The sequence below is a fragment of the Malurus melanocephalus genome, unplaced genomic scaffold, assembly GCF_030028575.1.
Source record: "Malurus melanocephalus ecotype Western Australia unplaced genomic scaffold, MMel_1.1 scaffold_288, whole genome shotgun sequence".
Classification (NCBI taxonomy): domain Eukaryota; kingdom Metazoa; phylum Chordata; class Aves; order Passeriformes; family Maluridae; genus Malurus; species Malurus melanocephalus.
Genome location: NW_026623520.1, coordinates 888078 through 908750, shown reverse-complemented (window position 1 = coordinate 908750; position 20673 = coordinate 888078).

Here is a 20673-nt window from a genome sequence, read left to right as displayed (position 1 = left end):
GTGGACAAGCCTAAAACCTTAATGCTGCCTCTTTCCTCCTGTCATATTGTACCTACCTTTGATTTCTATAACATCACAGAAAAACATCAAAGATGTATAGATGACATATAGCTGCTCCCTCTAAATTTATTTTATTCATGTGATTGGCAATGTGTGCTCAAATGAACYGACAGCTTCATAATCTCTCTCATGAACTGCAGAAAGAATTAAAACAGAGCCAAGAAGGCACATTTATAGCTAATCCACRCTGACATTGCTTCACTGATATCAACGAAGGCATAGCAATTAATGCCTACTGCGTGTGTGCCCTAAGGTTTACAAAATATCTTTTTTTTTGCTTAATTTTGAAACAAATAATTAATAATGCAAAAAAAAAAAAATTAAACACAAATGAAACATAAATTAAATAAAAAACTTGTTTAACTTATGGTCTTGTACTAAAATATTAGTCTAAACAAGGCATTGGYGGCTTTCACATAAATACAGGCTTCTTTCCTTCTCTACTCCCATCTGTCCARCCACACCTCTTCCTCCAAGACAAAGAAAGCAGAGCAATGCGTGCATTTGGATATGTTGGTGTGACACACAGTTTCATTGCAGTCTGCCTTCTCAGATCTGTCCTGTGCAGCACTCAAGCCACTCCTGGTGACTCTTTACAAAATCACGAAGCAGATTGTCTAAGAAGATATGCTACAGCACATAAAAGACAAGTGGCTGATGCCGGTATGGCATTACGAAGGGTAAATCATGCCCGATGAGTCCGGTGGYCTTCTGAAACAGAGTGAAAGCAATGGGCCCCAACATGAGCAGAAACTGGGAGARGGCTTTCAAAGCAGCCATGCAGAGAAGGACCTGGGGGCTTTCCAGGATAAAAAGCTGGACATGAGCCAGTGGTATGCACTATCAGCACAGAAATCCAGCTGCATCCTGRGTTTTATCCAAAGCAAGGGAGGGGAGTCTGTCCCTCTGCTGTTCTCTGGTGAGACCCTGCCTGGACTGATGCATTCAGAAACTTTATGTACAAGCAGCTAAGGACAGGATAAAGGGCAGAACTGGTCTGAACTGGAGGAAGACAGGTTTACATTAGATGTTAGGAAGAAATTCTTTGCTGTGAGGGTGGTGAGGCACAGGAACAGGTTGCTCAGAGTTGTGGCYGCCCCATCTGYGGAACTGTTCAAGGGCARGTTGGATGGGGCCCTGAGAAACCTGATCTGGTGAGTGATGTCCCTGTCCATGGCAGGGARGTTGGATGTAGATGATCTTTAAATTCCCTTCAAATACAAACTATGGTTCTATGGTTCTTTGATTCTACAATCAGGTGTCATGGGCATCCAGAAAAGTTTCATAGTCACATGGGAATCACAGAAAGAAAATGAACAGATGTTGTGAGGCACTTCTTATGACTTATTATTCATATTGCWGCAATTCCAAGAGACCATATTCCAATGGGGCTGGATGGAGTACATCCAGTCACTGAATACTTCCCTAGAGTGCAATGGAAGAGTAGTAAGTATCAATGTAAAATGAAGTCTGCTGTATTCAGCACACCTTAAGACTATTTATGTATTCTGGAGCACATCTYTGCCTTTGGAAGTATCAGTGAGAGAGACACTAACCCTCATCCTATTTTCTGTGAATTGTTCTTTTAAAAAGCTACATTGGAAAGTGCTCTTGTGATGAGCCTACCAAAACTGATTTTTTTTTTCCCAGGCAAGTGGCCACCTCTTCCCACATGATGCTGCTGTATTCCCGGCCACGGTAGAAGGCTGCACTTCGCTTATTCCTACTGAATGATATTGACTTTGACTCCTGATCCTATTGCCCTGAAACTCCACTGAATGTTCAAGTAAGAGTTGTTCTTTTAGGAATAGCACCAGAAGAAAAACAAATAAATGAGTTTGATCCTTTTGCAAGCTTGTGAATTTAAAGACGGACCAACAGAAACACTAATTCTTATTTTACCATCTGAAGAGTATGGAAGAAGTTCTTTTGGATACAAATTGTATTGACTTTACAGAAAATAATAATAATGAAAGAGCTTTAAATAAGGTTTAGAATGTTAACTGAGTGATAAATTAAATCAATCATTTATTTTACACCAATTTTTCCCCTTTTTCTTTTAAAGGAAACAAAAATTTTGAATGGGTTGTGCTCTCAAAACTGAAGGTCAGAATAATATAAGTGGAGCAGTGAGATTGTGCTTATGACAGAAAGAGTTTATTGCTGAATTTATTTAATCAGCTAGGTTCTTTAAAATAATGCACATGCCTGCTCCCTGCAATTAACTGTGCGCTATTGTTGAAGATGATTATTCTTCTTCTCCTGACAATTTGAGAAAATATACATGATGATGAGTATCAGAAAAATGTCAGAGAACAATAACCTGTACAGAGCAAAACCAGATTTTCAGACTGAGTATTTTACAAAATGAATGACCCATCAATAATTATATTTTTGTCTTAAAATACTCAGGGACTGAAATTAAAACCAAAATAAGTTTCTTATATTTATAACTGAAAAACAGTGGAAACTTTGATTTATAACATGAATCTGCATTAATRTCTGTTGTCTATTTGAAACTAGAAACCCAAATTTGAATGATTTATCACCATACAAATCAAAATTCCAATTTCAGATTTATGTCAGTTTAACAGTAAGAAGCTGCAAAGATTTTACAACTAAATTGCAAAGAAAAACCCAATTTAACAAGAATAAACTATATCTTTAATAATAAATAGCAATATTTGGGCTCTGAAGAGAGCTGAGGTGTGATATCATCAATGACCCACTATACATGTCTCTGTAATATAAATGCTTACACGATCTTACTATTCCTTTGGAAAGCATATTGCATCATGCCTATGAAAAAACCCCTCTTGCTAAGTAAAAACATGCTTGTCTCTGAACATAAATATATGGGTGAAAATAAAATTRCACTTGAGTATAATAATTTAAAGGGTAACATAATTTTTTTCCCTACAGTATCTAACTGAAAATATCAATTTCCTTTTTTTCAAGCTTTTTCCATAGGGTACTACAACATTATGGCCCAAACCCCTTAGCTTAATTTTACTTGCTGAGAGTAAACAGAAAATCTTCCCCAGCCTGACTCTTTTTTTGTCCCTGATGATTTTAAAGAGCTCACTTTTTCTTCTTAAATACCATATAAAGTCTGTATTATTTACTGTGGAAGTTTCCACTATTGAAATAATGATTGCTAATATAATTGAGTGAGAACATTCTGTTTCCTAGTAGACAGAGGTCCTGTGCAACCTTGCACATTTAAACAAAATGATTACCAGCAATCACCTACTTGAAATTCCTCTAAGGGTTTTTGTGTAGAGCATATAAAYACACAGGAACAAAGACAAAATACACATTTTGTTCTATTTTAGTAGTTCTACTTAGATTTGAACTGGGAAGCTGCAGAACTGGGAACGATCATTTTGTTCCATTTTTCTGAGTTTGACTAAATAAGTTAATTGCCCTAAGATGGAGATCTTGGGACTTACATGAACTGTGGCAACACAGTATGTGAGTTGCTCACAGAAGTGACTACAGAATCTGTTGTGAGACACACAGACAAAATTAAASAACAGTTGGGAATAATTATGCAGGAATATGTGAGCATTTTTAAAGTCTCTTTTTTTCTGGGAGACTAAGGCATGCCCAGGTGGCTAGAACAGGCCCGACCCAAATCCTCTAGGACTTCAAAATTATTTCCTGGGCAGGGACTGCAGAGCTTGTTAATGGTGCATTTGGGTGACCAGAAACGAAATGAGGAGTGATGACCCTAGGAGAGAATGCAGGAAACCGGAGTGCAATCCTTTGAGAAGACCCCTCAAATTGCAAGGGGGTAGAGCAGTATAGGAAAACTTTCAGAAGAACATGTGCCAGCTAGAAGTCAAACTTTGAGGAATAATAACACTGTCTTTAGTTAATATTATTGTATCATTCTTTTGCTTCCACCATGCATTTACATTAACAATACATTCAAGCAAAGATTTAGTTTTGATTAATGTTGTTGGAATCTGAACATGTGCTTAAGCCATAAAMTCATGTTACATCAAGGCAAATTCTCCGTTTTCTACAGGGCTGCTGAATCCTGCTCTTTCTGCATATCCTTTCCCAACAGCTGATTAGCACCCCTGTTCCCTGCAACTTTAGCCTAAGAGAGAGAATTATGGAGCTGAAAGTTTTACCTATGTTGAACATTTTGAAGAGTTCTATTAGCATTTAGCTTTTGTTTGTTTGTTGTTGATTTGTTGTTTTTTTAAAATTTATTGGTGATAAATTTTATTTTCCACATCTGAGAAAAGTAGCCCAGTTGCATTGTATCCTTTATCCCTGCATGTGCTTATCCCTTTGGCTCTCCCAGAAGTARCTAGTATTCAGCCTGTCACAGGTACATAAGGCTAATAGTTCAATCACTGGGGAGAAGAGGGGGAGGAAGATGAAAGGGCAGGAAATGGCTGTCATGGCCTCAAAGGAAATATTTGTAGGAAAAGGAGAGCAACAGCAAATAAAGTGCTAATTAATGTCCAATTCCAGCGCTGATGTACGGACCACAGCAGTAGGCAAAACCCAGCCTTCTGTTCCGCTGCCTGCTCAAGAGCTTTTGTGTTGCAGCTCTATGCAAGCATGCATCTGCAAGTTTTGAATTCATAAAATTTTCCAATCCCCTCCTCTCTGTATGTTTTGCATTTAATTGAGTTGCCATTTTTGCTGTTTTGATGGATTTTTTTCTTAATTAATTTGACTGAGGCTAGTTTGTGTGTGCTGGTGCTGACTTATTCAGAACATCCTGAATTTACAGTAGCAAACTCTACTCTAGCTGGAAACTAGGTTCCGGGAGTGGGAACAGAGACATATCTGATAAGCTGAATAACAGAAAAAAAAAGGAGATGAGAAGATTACACTCTCCCAGGCTTCATGGGGCCTTCATGGGGACTTCATGGGAAAAAAATGGACTTCACTCTTGAATTTGGGCATCTGAAAAATACAGTGGCACTTACAGTATTAAATTACTGGCTTTGTCCAGCAGAAGGCATTGAGAGTGAACCTTCTGTCAGGGAACATAATAGCAAAAGCAGCACAGTTTTAATGAAGCGCAGCAACCGGTACTWGGAACTGACTAAATCTCTTGTTAAAAGAACAAAAATAAAAGATGAAATTTACAATGGAATGTCATGATGATCAATTATTTCTGGTGTTTAGTATCTGAGAATCACCTCTTAAGGTAAAATGTAATTGCTGATGACTGAATGCCAGAAATAATAATCTGACATTAAGCTTTTGTGAATCTGACCAAATGATAGTCTAAAAAAGGGAATCTATAGAGCAGAATATATTTGTTTCAATGATGCACAGCTTTTAGAATATAAATGACTGAAATATTACTCATTATCCCATAAGCATAAAGAGAGCACAATAGTTATTAAATACAAGAAGAAAAAAAAAAAAGCTCTAAAACATTCCCACAGTGAAATACAGTTAAAGAAATTGCATCAACAGAGAGAAAACAAGAAATTTCAGAACCAGAATGGAAAGAAGAGTTTGGCTTTCCAATGCTTCCCATGGCAGCTTTATATGGACACAGAGTAGGACATTACTTACAGAACAGCACATATTGTAACTCCTAGGTCCAAAGCAATTGGAACATCAGCTGACCCCATGGACTCACGACARGGAGACAGGCGACAGGCTCTCAATGTGAGATGCTTTCTGTGGAGGAGACACTTCTACAATTATAAATCTCAGCAAAAGTCAAAAGACAGCTATGGAAATAATTTTAGTTCCACAAGTCTTTTGAAGGGTTTATGTGTCCCTGATCCCCACTATCAGACTGGGCTGAGATCAAATGGTTTGATGTGAGCCAAAAGCTGCGCATTGTTCTGGCATACGATGCCAGCATCCTACAGGCAGGGACCGTGTCTCTCCCTTTGATCGCTGGCCTTGCCAAGAGCTGTGTTGGCATGGTTAGAGGTCCCTGCTCTCGCTGGGGCAATCCCTCYGTTCCCACCCCTGCACTTGTAGTCCTGCTGGAAAGTGCCTACCTGGGAGCCAAGTATGAACCATGGCTCTTGTCTGTGTTATATCGGCAAAAAATGAAGCCACGGCAGGACGCAACTGCAGGAGGGAGTCTGCRCAGGTTCTGTGATGAGGCTTTGCTGTGCTAAGTTTCTCTCTCAAGAAARGGTCTACAGCAAAATGGTAACAACAATCTTTTCCCAGTTTTTGCTGTGCATGATGAAGATGGGAAGTTTTAAATCTAGATTTTCTGTAGTTACATATCAATAAACACATTTTGTTCATGAAGCATTATATGTTTACAATCCTGCTCTTAGTCCATAGTTGAAARCAGTCTTGTAGACCTATTTTTTCCCACTTTACATATTAAGTCACATTTTTTTTTCCTGCGTGTATGTTGGAGTTATTTTAACCCTTTTTTCTTCAGATATGAAGGACTTCACAATTTCAAATCCCATGGGACCCCTTATGTTAMATGCTGTGAAGCATTACCTATCCAAAATCATATTATYAAACTCTGGCCTTTGACYAATGTTTATCATGTTGCWTTCAMTAAAYAGCTTCCAAGTTCCCATAGCTTWCAGAAATTAAAATTTTGCTTTTYGCTCTTAATTTTTCTTTAAGTCAAYWTTCAGCTCCTTCAAGTAAGTGTGASTTACACAGATRTAACCAAGAGGAGAAATTGGRCCTTCGTATTTGTAGCAACATAAAAATATACAAAAAAAGCTGCATAGACTCCTACACCTCCCCCCACCTCCAAAGAAAAGTGTACTTTCTGTAAGGTCAGGAGTATAATTAAGAATACTTGATCCTTTCCCTCCTTTGAAAAGACGAGCTACTCTTTTCTTTTTGTGGTTTTAATCTTGCAAGTTTGGAAAAAAAAAGTAAATAAAAAAGATAAAAAAGATCTGCATAGCACTTGGGAGGATTTCCACCTTTCAAGAACAACTGCAATTCTGGTGAAGGACCTTTTGAAATCGTCTCCATTTGAGTTATTGCTTTGACACTGGGAGGGGTTTTTCAAAGGATAAATTCAGAGGTTCAATGAACTTCATTTCCCAAGGTCATATGTATTATGAAATCAAATTTAAAAGCATAGGAGAGATGAAATTGCTTTCCCAGACTATGGAGATGCCTCTGAATGTTATGGTGGTTCCTACTCGGACAGGAATTCCCACAAGCTGGATAAACACACATACACTCAGCTTAGCTGGGCTGATAAACCCAATGCTCATGTGAATTCTCCCATATTGCATCAGGCATTGGCAAAGTATTTGGACAAACATATCGCTAGACAAGATAGCTGTGATGGAGAAGARCACGTTTTCTTTCAGAGCAGCAAGCAAAGTTTACAGGCTTCAAAGGATTTAGACCAATTGTGAAACAAGGATCATTTATTTCTACAAGTTGAATTTGCTCAATTTTACATGAAATGTTTGTTACTTGAACAGATGCAGGAAAAGTAGGACAATAGGTGTATATTTAATGCAACATATTACTGAAACTGGTCTTTTTCCTGGACCTTGGCAAGTCACATTTCTTCAGTGACTTGGAGTGTTCACAACAGGCATAGGAAACAAAAGACTTCCTGTTTTCCCAATGAGCTTTAAATAGTTTCTTTGCTTGTGCTGAATTCACTTCTACTTTGGAAATTTTTACACGAGCTGAGATCTGCCTGTTTTCACAAGGATTTTGACAAGGCTGAGCTTGATTAGGCCTCACTGTAAACACTGAAGATTTGGCAGAGAAAGATGGCAATCTGATAGTTTAGAATAATTCAGCCAAATAATTTTCTTTTCACATGCAGTTTTTCTGCACTTAAAAATRCAAAATTAAAATAGAAAATGTCTTCCTATTTAAGGAAATATATTTTTTCACAGATATGATTGATTTGTTTTTTGCATTAGCTGCCCCATTATTAAATTATTTCTACTTACTGAATTAATATGAAATTTAATCTTTGCATATTTATTCACCATAGCACTCAGAGGCTTCATTTAGGTTCAGGATGCCATGTGGCTTAATGGYTCACAAGCTTTCAGGCTCCCAGTATTGGACCTTTTTAAAACATTGACAATAAAATGTAATTTAAAGAACAGGGTGTACAAARGCTTTTCAAGTACAGAGAGAAAGCAAGAGATACTGAATCTGAATATCTAGTCCAGGGTTACTTTATTTTTAAATGGTGTCTGAATAGATTCTCTCATAACAATATATTATCAGAAAAGATAGATACCTGCCCAAAGACTGGAATAGATTTACTGCAGCATTTACCAAAAAAACCCAGAAGGTGACAGTACTCATCCCCAGAGATTTGTGGAAACACAGGCACAGAGAGAGAAAAGACTGGATAGCAAATACAAAACAGTATCAGGGCAGATTCCAAATCCTTTAGCCCCAGGTTGTGCCCACTTTGCCCCTCTCCTCACTGCATTTGGAGAGAACATGACAGGAGCAGTCATTAGTKTGAGATATAATCAAAGAAGTCATTGCAGGGGGGTGAGATTGTGCTGCTTTTAGGGTGGAAGTGCCATGTAAATGATTATATCTTATGTGGCAAAATGGGGATCATGTAATACAATAGAATATTTCTGATGCCATAAACAAACAAAATATTTTACATCTGCATTTTTCTCTTTCATCACCATTATAAAGGTGTAAATTACCCATTGATATTCCTGCTATTGTAAGAATATAAATTCACCATGGAAAGGAATGTTTTTATGCAGCTTTATTTCTTTGAGATGTGGCTTYATCAGCATAATTGGATGGGATTTTTATGTGCTGTATCTGAACTGTACTGTGTCACATAGTCTTTTGAAGCAACAAATTCATCTAAYTTGGTTTTGTTTCCTGAGGCTGATGTTTCTGGAAGCAGACGTGAATCTGGAGGTGAAGGTGTGACGTGGATTTTCTGTGGGATCATGTTCCATCACCTACCTTCAACTTGCTTCAGCAAACTGCCCAACCCAGGGTTGGATCCCAGAAKGCTGTCTCCTTGGACCAAGTCTAAACTCTTGGGTATGTGCAAAGTAGTCTCTATTGACTCTGGAGAAACTTGTGCACTTGATGGTTTAATACCTTTCTTAATGTCACAGAATGGAAAAAAAAAAAGCACATGATGCACAGTCTTAATTTCATGACAATTTAAATATTTGTAATTCTCTTAGATAATGCCAGTATTGACTAAATAATTCAGTTTGTGGTTGGGACCCCACTGTATCAGCAAATGTTTGTAAACAGACAGGTGTGATCTGTGTTGTTTAAAGGTTGCCGAGCCAGCAATTCTCAAGGTACTGCCTAATCCTTCACACTTCTTCATACACCTTTTAATCGTAGTAGATCTCTCTTCTTCCCCAACAGATGTATGTCTTCCATAAGACAAAAAAAAAAAAAAGTGATTTTAGGTGCTATTAAAATTATTGGACAGGCTTTTTAAATGTTTGAGAGCATCTCAGATATCACAGCTTGTGCAAACAGATAAAGCATCACTTAATTTTATAGGTGCTAGGAAGCTGGTACAATGTTTATATCCATTTTCCCCTGAAGTTCAACTACAAAGATCTGTTTCTTTTTCCATCAAATGATCTATCTCAACAACTGTTCATGTAGGCCCAGTGTGGCACAGGGTAAATAATTTAAAGGGCTCATATGAAATATTACAATACACTCRATTCTGAGAATATGAGAATATGGGAGAAAACTGAGGTTTTTCCTTTACAAACCAAAATTAGTTATGCCATGAATTATCTGCATTTAAAATTTTATTTCTTGTGGTGGAAAAAAAATAGAATGTGTTTCACATTACAGAAAGCTTTAGAATATAGTGGCATTTATTGCACTTTTTAATTATGCAGAAAAAGTGCCATTATAAAGAATTAAGTCGGTGAGGTAGAGCATTGCCAAGTTACAAGTGATAAGATAATGGCTGCTATTTTATTTTCATCCCCTCACATGAAGTAGCCCTTCATTACCCAAGTGAACATCATACCACCATAGGTTCTTCTCAGAGCAGTGAGCAGACCCGAGTGAGTCAGTCTGGATGATGGAGGGGTTGCTGACAACTGGGTCCCTGCACCACTGATCACCAAAGTTGGAAGGCTTGCATGCGTTAGATGGTTTTGCAATGTGACTTTCTTTGAGTGCAGCTAAGAAATTCAGTCTTTTATTTATGATTATGAGGAAGGGAACCAGAAGACGAAGGTATCTGGGGGCTGCTTGGAGATTTAGATTTTTCCTGCCTCTGTTGCAGAGTTTCTAAGGGCTCAAACTGCTTTCATGGTCACTAAATTTTTTGTATATGACTTGTGAGGTTTGGGATGTCTCTCTCATCATAACATGCCATACGTAGAAATGTCAAGTTGCACACCCACAGCTGAAATCAGTGGCACTGGCACCACATGAAGAGCCCTTGGARAGCCAAATCAATGCATTCAAAATGCAACATTATGTAAAAGCGTAATAACCTACCTGTTAAGGAAAGATCCAGCAGAACTGCTGCAGGTTACAGCCTATCTTAATAACTGTCTGATGAAACTGGATGGTATTCCAGAGGAAAGGAAGTAAAACTCAACAAAGATTTGTAGATGAGAGGTGGGGAACTCATAAGCTGGTCCAAAACAGAAGACCTACCTGTATAGCGACTGGAAAATGTTCAGCAAAAGGCTGTATGTCTTCCTGAGAGAAAGGAAAGTGACTAAATGGAAGTAAAATGAGAGAAAAAGAATCAGTAAAGTAAAGCCACAGACTGGATAACAAAAAAAAAAAAAAAAATGTGTGGGAAAAGCAAACAACTCATCTAACAAAGCAAATAAATGTCTACTTTTTGCACATTTGTTGCACTATTGTGTGCTTAGATAAATGACACATTTGAATGCAATCCATCTGCTTGGAGAAATTCCTAAATAGTGTATGAAATTCTTCAGACTAGCAAGTTAGAGGCACAGTTTTTGGAGATCAAAGACCCAGAACTGAGAAGTTGCACAAAAGAACCTGATTTGAATCTTGGAATATTCAACAAAATTTTCAAGGTGATGAGCATAACTTAGAGGAGGATTGATGTTTTGGAAAGGAAACGAGACAGGCAGGAAGAAATCAGCAAACCATAGGAGCAAACACAGAGAAACATGCAGAACTACAAATAGAGTGTTAATGTTAACCAGGGCCTCAGGAACGCCTTAGTTTTGGATACATTATTTGTTATATGTGTGACAAAACTACCCTGCAAATAATTTTAGAAAACTCCCCAATACTGCTAAAAAGAAATAAAATGTGAGTATATGTGCATGTTGAAGAATTAAAGCCACAGAAACCCATTAAATGAGAGAAACCTGAAAATGAGAGAAAGAGAGATGAGTGTTGCTTTGCCCTGGCCGTAACAACTAGAGATGAAGAAGTCAATGTTTCAGGCAGTGCTGTTGACACTTTGCAGAGTTACAAGACAATAGAAATGATTTAAGAAGTTGTTGCTGTCTTTTCATTTATAAGCTCTTCTTATTTTAGTTCATGTGCTTACAGCTCTTAACCCAGAACTTTCCTTAATCACCACCCAAGCAGTGATAAGATGGTAATATTTACTCTTTTTCACTGCGTTATTTATTCCACATACGTCTTTGGACCTATAATCTGTAGGATTGTTTGTCTCTCCTGTTCTGCAAGAAAGCCACTGCAGATTCTCCCTCATCTGCTTAGAAACTTCCTCTTAATTTTCTRCTAATGCTTTTTCTCTTTTCACTTCAGTCTGTATGTTTTTACACCCGCAGTGTTTCTTTGCATACATTGCTCCTCCCCCTACCTTCAATCTTTCCCTTTGTGTGGTAAATAAATATGTTTTGATTTATTAAATTAGATTTATTGTTGTAATCACTGCTCCAGTGATTAAGTAAAAATAAATAATCTAGCATCTTAACATCTGTTCCAAGCACAAAGGTCTTTCCCACATCCAGGGCAAAAAATTCCAGCTCCAGCTCTGGAGCTGTGACAGGAACAATTCAATCACAGATTTTTATTCAATTGCTATTTTCCCCCTGTTTGCTGTAACTGGAAAACTAATCTTTTTCATAAGTAACCTATATAGGAATAGAAGAGATGAACCCTTACACCAGCTAAAAAAAATCCATCACACCCATTTAGAATATGATACATGTTGTAGAGCGTTTCCTTTATGCGAGTCCAACAATCAAAATCAAGCACATTGTCTGTCAATAGGGAGATCTCTGTACCAGATGTAGTGAAATCCTGTACCAATCCCTGTACAATCCCCTGTACCAATGTAGTGAAAGAAATCCTAAACTCCAGGCAAATACTTGCTGGGCTGGATGYGTAAAATCTTATTTTCATTTATGGTTAGGCATGTAAATGTTAATCTGATAATGTATAAGAGATCTCATCACTGCCCACAGCCTCCTCCCCGGGGCAGTGGAGGGGCAGACACTGATCTCTTCTRTCTGGTGACCAATGACAGGATCCGGGGGAGCTACATGAAGCTGCCTCAGGACAGGTTCAGGTTGGATAATAGGAAAAGGGTCTTCACCCAGAGGATGGTTGGTCACTGGAGCAGACTCTCCAAGGAAGTGGTCACGATACCAAGAATGCCTCCTGTGGGGGACCATAAAAAAGGTCTTACAGAAATCTAGATATAGAACATCTGCAGCTCTCCTCTTGTCTACTGATGCAGTCACTCCATCATGAAAAGCCTCTAGGTTGGTCAGGCAGGATTTGTCCTTGGTAAAGCTGTGCTGCCTGTCCCAAATCACCTCCCTGTCCTCCATGGTCTTAGCTTCTAAGAGAGTCTGTATCATACTGTATCACTGGCATAGCCATGAGATTTGGGCATATCAGTGGATAAACTGCAGCTCCAAAATCACAGCTGACCAACAGTTTAGCGGTGAACTTTCTGGCAGTAGTTTTCTGGGGGTAAGTGAATTATAAAATGCAGGGACAGCCATTTTAATCTCTGCTACCAAAATGCCAGTGCTTACTAACTAAAATGAGTTCTCCAATAGTACCTCTCTTTCTTGGTCCCACAACTGTCCAATATGGTGATTTTTGACAAAATATGTTTCTCATTAAGTTTTGTTTACTTCTGTAAAACTGTGCATTGACGTCCAGAACGCTAGTCACAGAAAACATTTTATTACCAGGGTTGCAGGACATTTTTTTTTCTCATCATGTGGCTATAAATGCCAGTTAGACTTTGGCAATTCAGAATCTTCATTGTGGCTTTTCCTCATCTGCATGCAAATTAGCTTCTTAAATATAATGTTCCTCCAATTTCCTCTCTAGACCTCTTAAGGGAAGCTTGTTATGATGCTTTTAATGCAACTGTTATCATGTGCTGGTTTCTCAGAAAATCCATCCTCTATTCTTGTCCTCTTCTTTCTGCCACTCCCCAAGATGAACTCATCCATAAAAGTGTAGATTGAGGTTTAAAGGATAAATGGAAAGCTGTGGGTGTCCAGGGCAGCCAACTTCATCTATAGGAATGTGATTAGGCTCAGCCAGTGGAAAGTGCAACTATTTAATGCTTCCTAACCTATGAAAGGATAGTGAGCTCCTAGGAGACATCAATCATGTTTGGAGGAAGTTAAAAAAATAAGAGAAAAAAAAAAAAAAAGATTACTATTCAAAGGGTTAAAACACAGTTGACTTCTGAATCTGTCTTTCTTCCTTTTGCCTGGGTTAATGACAATGGAGACCGTATACGTTATGACTTATGGCATCACTTTAGCTTGTTTTCACAGTCTGCCAGTGGCCAAGAAAGTATGGAGCAATAATATTGCGGTATTTATTCAAAGACAATAAGCAGTCATTGCTAAGCTGGGGAAGCCAGGCCATGTTTATCTTCATGGATTTAATCAGCTGGGAGATAAATAAGAGCCAAACTTGAACAAGCAAACATTTGCCTTCTTCTCCACAATGCAGCTATTTCACTTTACATGGCTGAAGACATAAATCTTTCTTCAGTGGCAAGCAAACAGCTCCAGATACATGGCACTAGCTAGGCATCACAGGACATCAGCTGAATACTTGTGACCCTGAGTGTTCATGAAAACAACCACAATCCATCTTAAAACAAAAAATGGCAACAGTCTTATAGTGCTTCAGCAGCAAACAATAAAAAGCTGTAATTCCTTCTGTGAATTGGTCTCTGACTAAATATCAGCTGTGAAAACGACTTCCTATCTATTGTTCTGCTCACAAAAGGAATTATAGGAAATTATTGATTGTTGCAACCAGTTGTTGCAGCGCAAATACAGAAATAAGTGTTCCAAGCAGGTATAAAGCAATTTAACTTCTATTGATGCCTTCATGGGGTGACAGGGAATGTTTCAAAAAATACCTACCRTACAGGCGAAAGACATAATGATTTCATTGATATTTTCTTGGTGCAGCAATTAAAAATTCTTTACCTCCTTTTATGGTCAGACAGTCTCATGTCATAAAGGATGGTGCTAGGAAATAATATTCTGTGACCTTCATCTTTTAAGTCGTTGTGCAGGATGATGCAGAGGGTGTAAAGCTGTTGCATCTCCACATGCAGTTCCTTGCTTTCGGAGTTTTAGGGAGATGTTATTCATCTGTTTTAATCCTACTATCTCCTAAAAGTCTTTCAGACAAAGCCCTAGGGGGGGCTGCACAGAGATGCCTCCCTCAGCCTGCTCACTGCCTGAATCCACAGTTTGGAGAGAGCTGAGGAAGGCTTCCATCTCTCACCSTTGGCTCTGCTCGGCGCATACCTGGGTACTTTGGTGTCATTTGCCCAACGTAAACTGGGCACCCAACTGTGTGACTCACTGCACAAATTCTGTGGGGAAAAAACCAGGGTGTATGAGTCAAAAATCAAACTGCGACCCTACTAGAGGGCCCCCAGGTGCACGCTATGTACAAGTCAGTCCATTTACCCTGGAATTAAAACGCTGGCTTGTGCACTGGAACTGAGCAAAGAGGGAAGGGGATAAAGCAGACCTCTCAATGTTATTGTTGTTCCAAAGCTTTGTGGTGAGATGTATTCCTACWCAGGTAAGCAAGTCCTGTGCTTCCCTAGCTATTGTTTTCTTAAACAGGAGATGTGAATGGCAGGAGGGARTTTCTGAATGATGACAGCGTGGAGAAGGTCACTGAGCGGTGCCATGCCATCACCAAGCTGCTCTGACAAATTCTGAGGGCACACAGAGACATGCACTTGGTTTCAGGGGCTCAAAACACCCAGAGAGATCTCTCATTAAACTGACAATCCAGGCCTTGTTCCTCACACTGAATGGACATTTCAAGTCCTTTGCTATTGACTCCTTACTGTCAACGGCAGTGGGTGAGGGGGGAAGGGCTGGGGGCTGTGTGCGGGAATGAGGGCTTTGGCTGTGAGCAAAACTAAGAATAAATGGCATTGCCACCGTATTCCTTGTGGCTTTCAGCTGCATGTCTTTCCAYCTCTCCCGGTATTAGGAAGAGAAAAAGTGAGGTGAAATTATAAAACCAGATTCTTCCAGAATACACCAAAAATTATATTTATTTTTTTTTTTCTCAAAGTAGGTATCATTTGGTAACCATGCAGTAGTATTTTAACTAGAGCAGGAGGGTTTCTGCTCCTTACTCCTTTTAACTTTCACTTATTTACAAGATGTTCATTGCAAAGGATCTGCCTTAAGCAGCCAGACCCTCTGTTGCTGTAAACAGTCGGTTGCAAAAATGTCCAGGAGGAGAAGGCAGATGGCACGTCCAGGAGTATAGCACAATATATACTGTGATCTGCCTACTGTGTCTTCCCAAACTGTAGGTGAGATATTGTGTGAGCAGCTGTTAGAGATGTGGGAGGGGAGACAGCATGAAATGAAATGGATTAATAAAAACACAGAGAAAAGTACACAGAAATGTTTTCTAGTAATGAGAGCATAAAAACCTCAGCAGCTCCCCTGTACCAAACATAATGCTTCCCCTCATATGCACAGTACATAAAATAGCTCTCCCCAGCCTGTGGGGCTTCCCGCTGCCAGATACACAAGCTGAAGTGCTGTGCTTTCACATCAGGAAAGAACAAGTGGCCCAGAGCCATTACTGGGCTGCTGAATCCAGGACTGGCATATACATTAGGCCATATACCCCTCCCKTATTTTCAAAGTGTTTGTATTGGAGTTGTCAGCTGCTGGAAAAAGGAAGTTGTTCCCAGATAACGAAAGCTCTTTTCATCATTCAGTATTTTAAAAGACCTGAAGGACAATCTCATTCTTCCACCTACTCTGTAAAGTCTCCATTTTTTTTGAATTTCATCAACAGGTCTATAGACTGGACCTGCCACAGAGATATGTTGGGTTTTCATGGCCAAAGCTTCTGGAAAAGTGCTTGATGGTGTCCAAGAGAGCCTGAACTGTTTGGGTTCTGAAATATTTGCTCTGCAAGACAATTAAGGCTGGGAAAGTGGACAAAGTATAACTGTATATCTGCTCATAGGATTGATAAATGTGTCATACAGGTGAGAGAAGTGAAGGAAATAAACTTATGCTAATTATTTTTGACATTGAGTTGTCGTTTAAGACAATCTTAAGGAAGCAGACAGATTCAGGGAAAGACCAAAGTTTCAGGCGTGTGAAACCTTCATCTGGCTGCTCTCAGTCAATGACTTATGGCTTATAATTTGATTATGTGATTTCTTGCTCTTACTTCCTACTGCACTCTGAGTGAAGTCAACAGAAATGGGCCCTAATCACCCATATTCAAATTATGAACTGCTCGATCACCATTCTCTTATAACTGGTGAGGAAATGGGACATAATAGGTTGAAAGTTAATAGTCAGCACACATGTTACTACATTCAGTGGGAAGAATAAGACATAAAGTTAGAACAACCCAGGTAATTTATAGTGTATTTGCATGTCTATCTTCTATTAATTCCTCACTAAAAAAAGTAGGCSTCAAAATAAATGCTGCGCATTTCAAATTAGATTTTAGGTCTTGAAATTTTTAGCTGATGTGATTTTCAAAAGATAAGATCTGTCCATGGACAGAAATTGCCTCAGAATTAAGAACAAAATATTTTTTTTACTATATTTTTTACAGATGGGTTCTCCTCATAATTTCTTCTAAAAGACTTCTTTTTGAAAAGGGAGGTATGATCTGCGTCTTACTTCACTTGTTGTAAAGGCAAAATTCAGAACTTATTTTTGGGAAGAGGTGAGTCAAAGGTCTCAGATTCATTTGAAGAATGAAAATTGCTCAGAATATTAAAATAACAAGGGGTCACAGATGTTTGAAATCCATATCAAGGAAACATTRCATTGCTCTTGGTATAGGTATTTTTAGTTGGCAGTTCAAGTAACTCAGGTGCTAGAAATGCATTATTTCAGTGGCCTATTTTAACTTTTCTAGTTTTAGCAACCTTACCAGCTTAAGTGCACAATTTTGGTATTGCAAAAGGTAGACAGGATTGCTTTCTGTCCCCACCTCCTTTCTTAAGCAAATGTCCTCTTGTTAGAAATTGACTGGCCTGTTTCACACAAATGKTCAGATTTGGCTATGATGGATCCAAGTTCTGAATTTAAACCAGTTCTAAGACATAGAAAAGGAGACCAACTTGTATTRTACACAGTTGATTTTTTAACATGCCAACTGAAAAAAAACCATAGTTACACAAACCAGACATGCAGTCTGCTCCACCTCAGCATGCTGCAGCAGGAACGTCAGATACGGTAGGTGGGATGAGATCTGTGAAGAGCAATATGGATTCATTACACATTGGCATAGATTCACTCAAGACACACCAATTAAGACGCAGTGAAGTGAGGTTCTGATTCAATATATTTATTTATTTCATCACTAMTATTGAGTAGTTATAGGGGAGAAAACTAATGGAAACAGTTTTTAAAAAACTACCCTCACTCTGAGTATAGAGCCATTCAATAGATCCCGAGCCATCCAGGCTCTATGGGGAGTGAGGTAGGGCCAATTAATATGTGCTCATTGCCAGGGTGGAAATTGCAGCGACACCTAGAAAGCACTCAGGTGGAAAGAAGTAAACTTCATCCTTAATACTACATGAGAAATTACAGCAAAGATGAACGAATAGAAGTGGGTGTGGATGAGATTTCAGTAGGCCACTTGCAATCAAGCAAAATAATGAAACAAGTAGGAAAGTCAGATTAGGTGCAAGGAGGAAGAGGGTGAGCGTAATGGTTGAAAAGAAAACATTTAAGTGTGTCTCAAATTTATTTCCAGGAATAGTATGAACAATTAAATCAATTAACTAATCCTATTAGTAAACATAAGCATATGCATATTTGCATGAGTGTGGTGTAATTATGTAATTGCTATATCCGATGCAATATCACTGCATACCCTAGGATCAGATTGCTTGTATTTTGTCTGTTTGAATGATCAAAGCTKGTGCAATTTACCTCCTAACTCGGGTGCAATCCTCAGCAACAGCAGTTACACAAATGCCTTTTATCAACTTCATTGGCCTTCTGTTTTCCCAGGAAGATTTCTGCTGTGCCATAGGAAACATGTGAGATATTTCAAATGTAGGATTTCTGCCAGATGGTGATTTATCCCATTGATTACATTGTCATGTAACAGGAAGAGGCAAACCATTTTAACTGCTCACATAAACTGCAGTGGCATGCTGGATTCTTATTTAATACAATAAATTTAGCTGCAGCTTTGTGCAAGTTGCCTGCTTCACTCCACAAATTCCTGATGCAGCTCGTGATATTCAGTTTGGTCTCGTGGTAGGTTTGTACAAGAGTGGTGCCCGCTAACTTGAGTCTCTCAATACTCCAGGGGGAAGGAAACCTGTGCAATTTGCTGCTGAATGGTTTTATTTATCTATCAAAATTCAATGGAATTTAGATTCTTGTGTATTTAAAACAAAAGTAAGCATAATTCTTCAATCTTTTGTTACACAAGGTTGTGCATTTTGATGGTTCCTTTTTCAATTCCCCAGTCACTTAGGTTTTGGTATATTCTCAAGTAAGTCTTTTACAAGCAACATTATTTAGTAATTATGTCTATGCTAATCAACATATAGTATAATAATACCTATATTTCTTACATTATGCAAATGTCAAAGAACTTGTGTTAAGGCTTCTCTGACATGAGAGGCATAGACTGTCAGAAGGATACCGCTGGAAGGCCTAYTAGGATTGGAAGTGTGAAAGTAATAATAAAAACCCCAGAATATTTATTTTTGTTCTAAAATTTAAGATTCTAAGAGACCAAGATAACTCACCAAGACCTCTGATCAACATGAGCTAACATAGGTTGGGAAATTACAAGCTATCAGATTACTAACCTGTCAATTCAATTACTAACCTGTCAATTAAAATGCTTTTACCCTGTTGCTTTTCACAAAATAAAATGGTTTAACTGAGGAATTGTCACTCATGTTCACAATGAAACCCTGTAACTTCTTCAGACTGAAAGCCCCGAAATAGACCTGGAAGATGTGTGACCAAAAACTTAAAAATTTCAGTATTCTTGGTGGTTTGGACTATCCTTTGTAACAACAATCTTGATTCAGTTGGTTCAGTTTGGTCCACAGTAGGGCTTCTGAGTTACTGCCAACTACTGCAGCTCTGGGACACAGACCTGTAAAATCTTGGGCCTGTTCTGTAAGTTACCTACAGATTTTCTGAAGCTCTAAGAGTGCTTGCACCCAGAGCTTTAGACCAAAATTTTCTTCCAAGGAAAATTCCCATCTATGAGAGGGTCGGGAAAGAAGAAAATAGGAAGCACTATGCTTTTTGTATTTTATGTAGTGCTTTCTGTATTTTCTAATTTTTTCTAATTTTCTTTTTGTATTTTCTTTTTATTGATTCAGTGAGCCCCTAGAACATACCTAGGCTTTCTAAGGGAAAAAAAATAAAGACAAAAACAGAATGAAAAGAAAGGAAAACAAGTAAGAAGGAAAAGAGAAAAAAGAAAAGAAAAAAGAAACAAAGAACAAAAACCTGGAGTATTCTCCTTATTCCTGGGCACCATTCCCCTGATATGTATTGACCTTACAAAAGGTTGGGGCTCTGGAGTCAGACACCAGCCAACCTTGAGAATGCTTGGCTTCAAATGCTTTTTTTCTTTCTTTCTTTTTAATCTAAACAAGGCGATTTCCCTCCTCCTCCCCTTTGTCTGATACTTTACTACACATTACATTATTTAGAAAAATGTCACTGGAGGAACACTCTGTGTGGTCTCATAAAATATTAACGACTCCTGAAAGAAAACTTGAAATCAAGATGCTCTTTCATACTGGGGTATGTACTCTCTTTTGTTGGCTTTTTTTCCTTTCTTTTCCCTTCACGGAATCTGAATTGCTTGCCTGTCTTTCCCTTGATATGAGCGACTCYTTACATTTATCATATTCCTCGGAAAGAGGGGAATTTGGGGAACAAATAGTGTGATGCTGATGCTAACCAAGAAGTGACCTGTCTCTGCAGCAACAGCTTCTGCAGATACTAAACTAAAGTCCTGCACAGTTGTTTATTTTTAGGTTAATGTCGATGAACAAGAAAAGTGTAGGAGTGGAACGAAATAAAAAGCCAGAACAAGCTGATTTCTCAGTCAAACACAGATTTCAGGCAATGACTGATATACTGTTTTAAAACATATCTGAAGAGACAACAACTGTTTGCAATTCTTTTAAGGAATGGGAAAAAA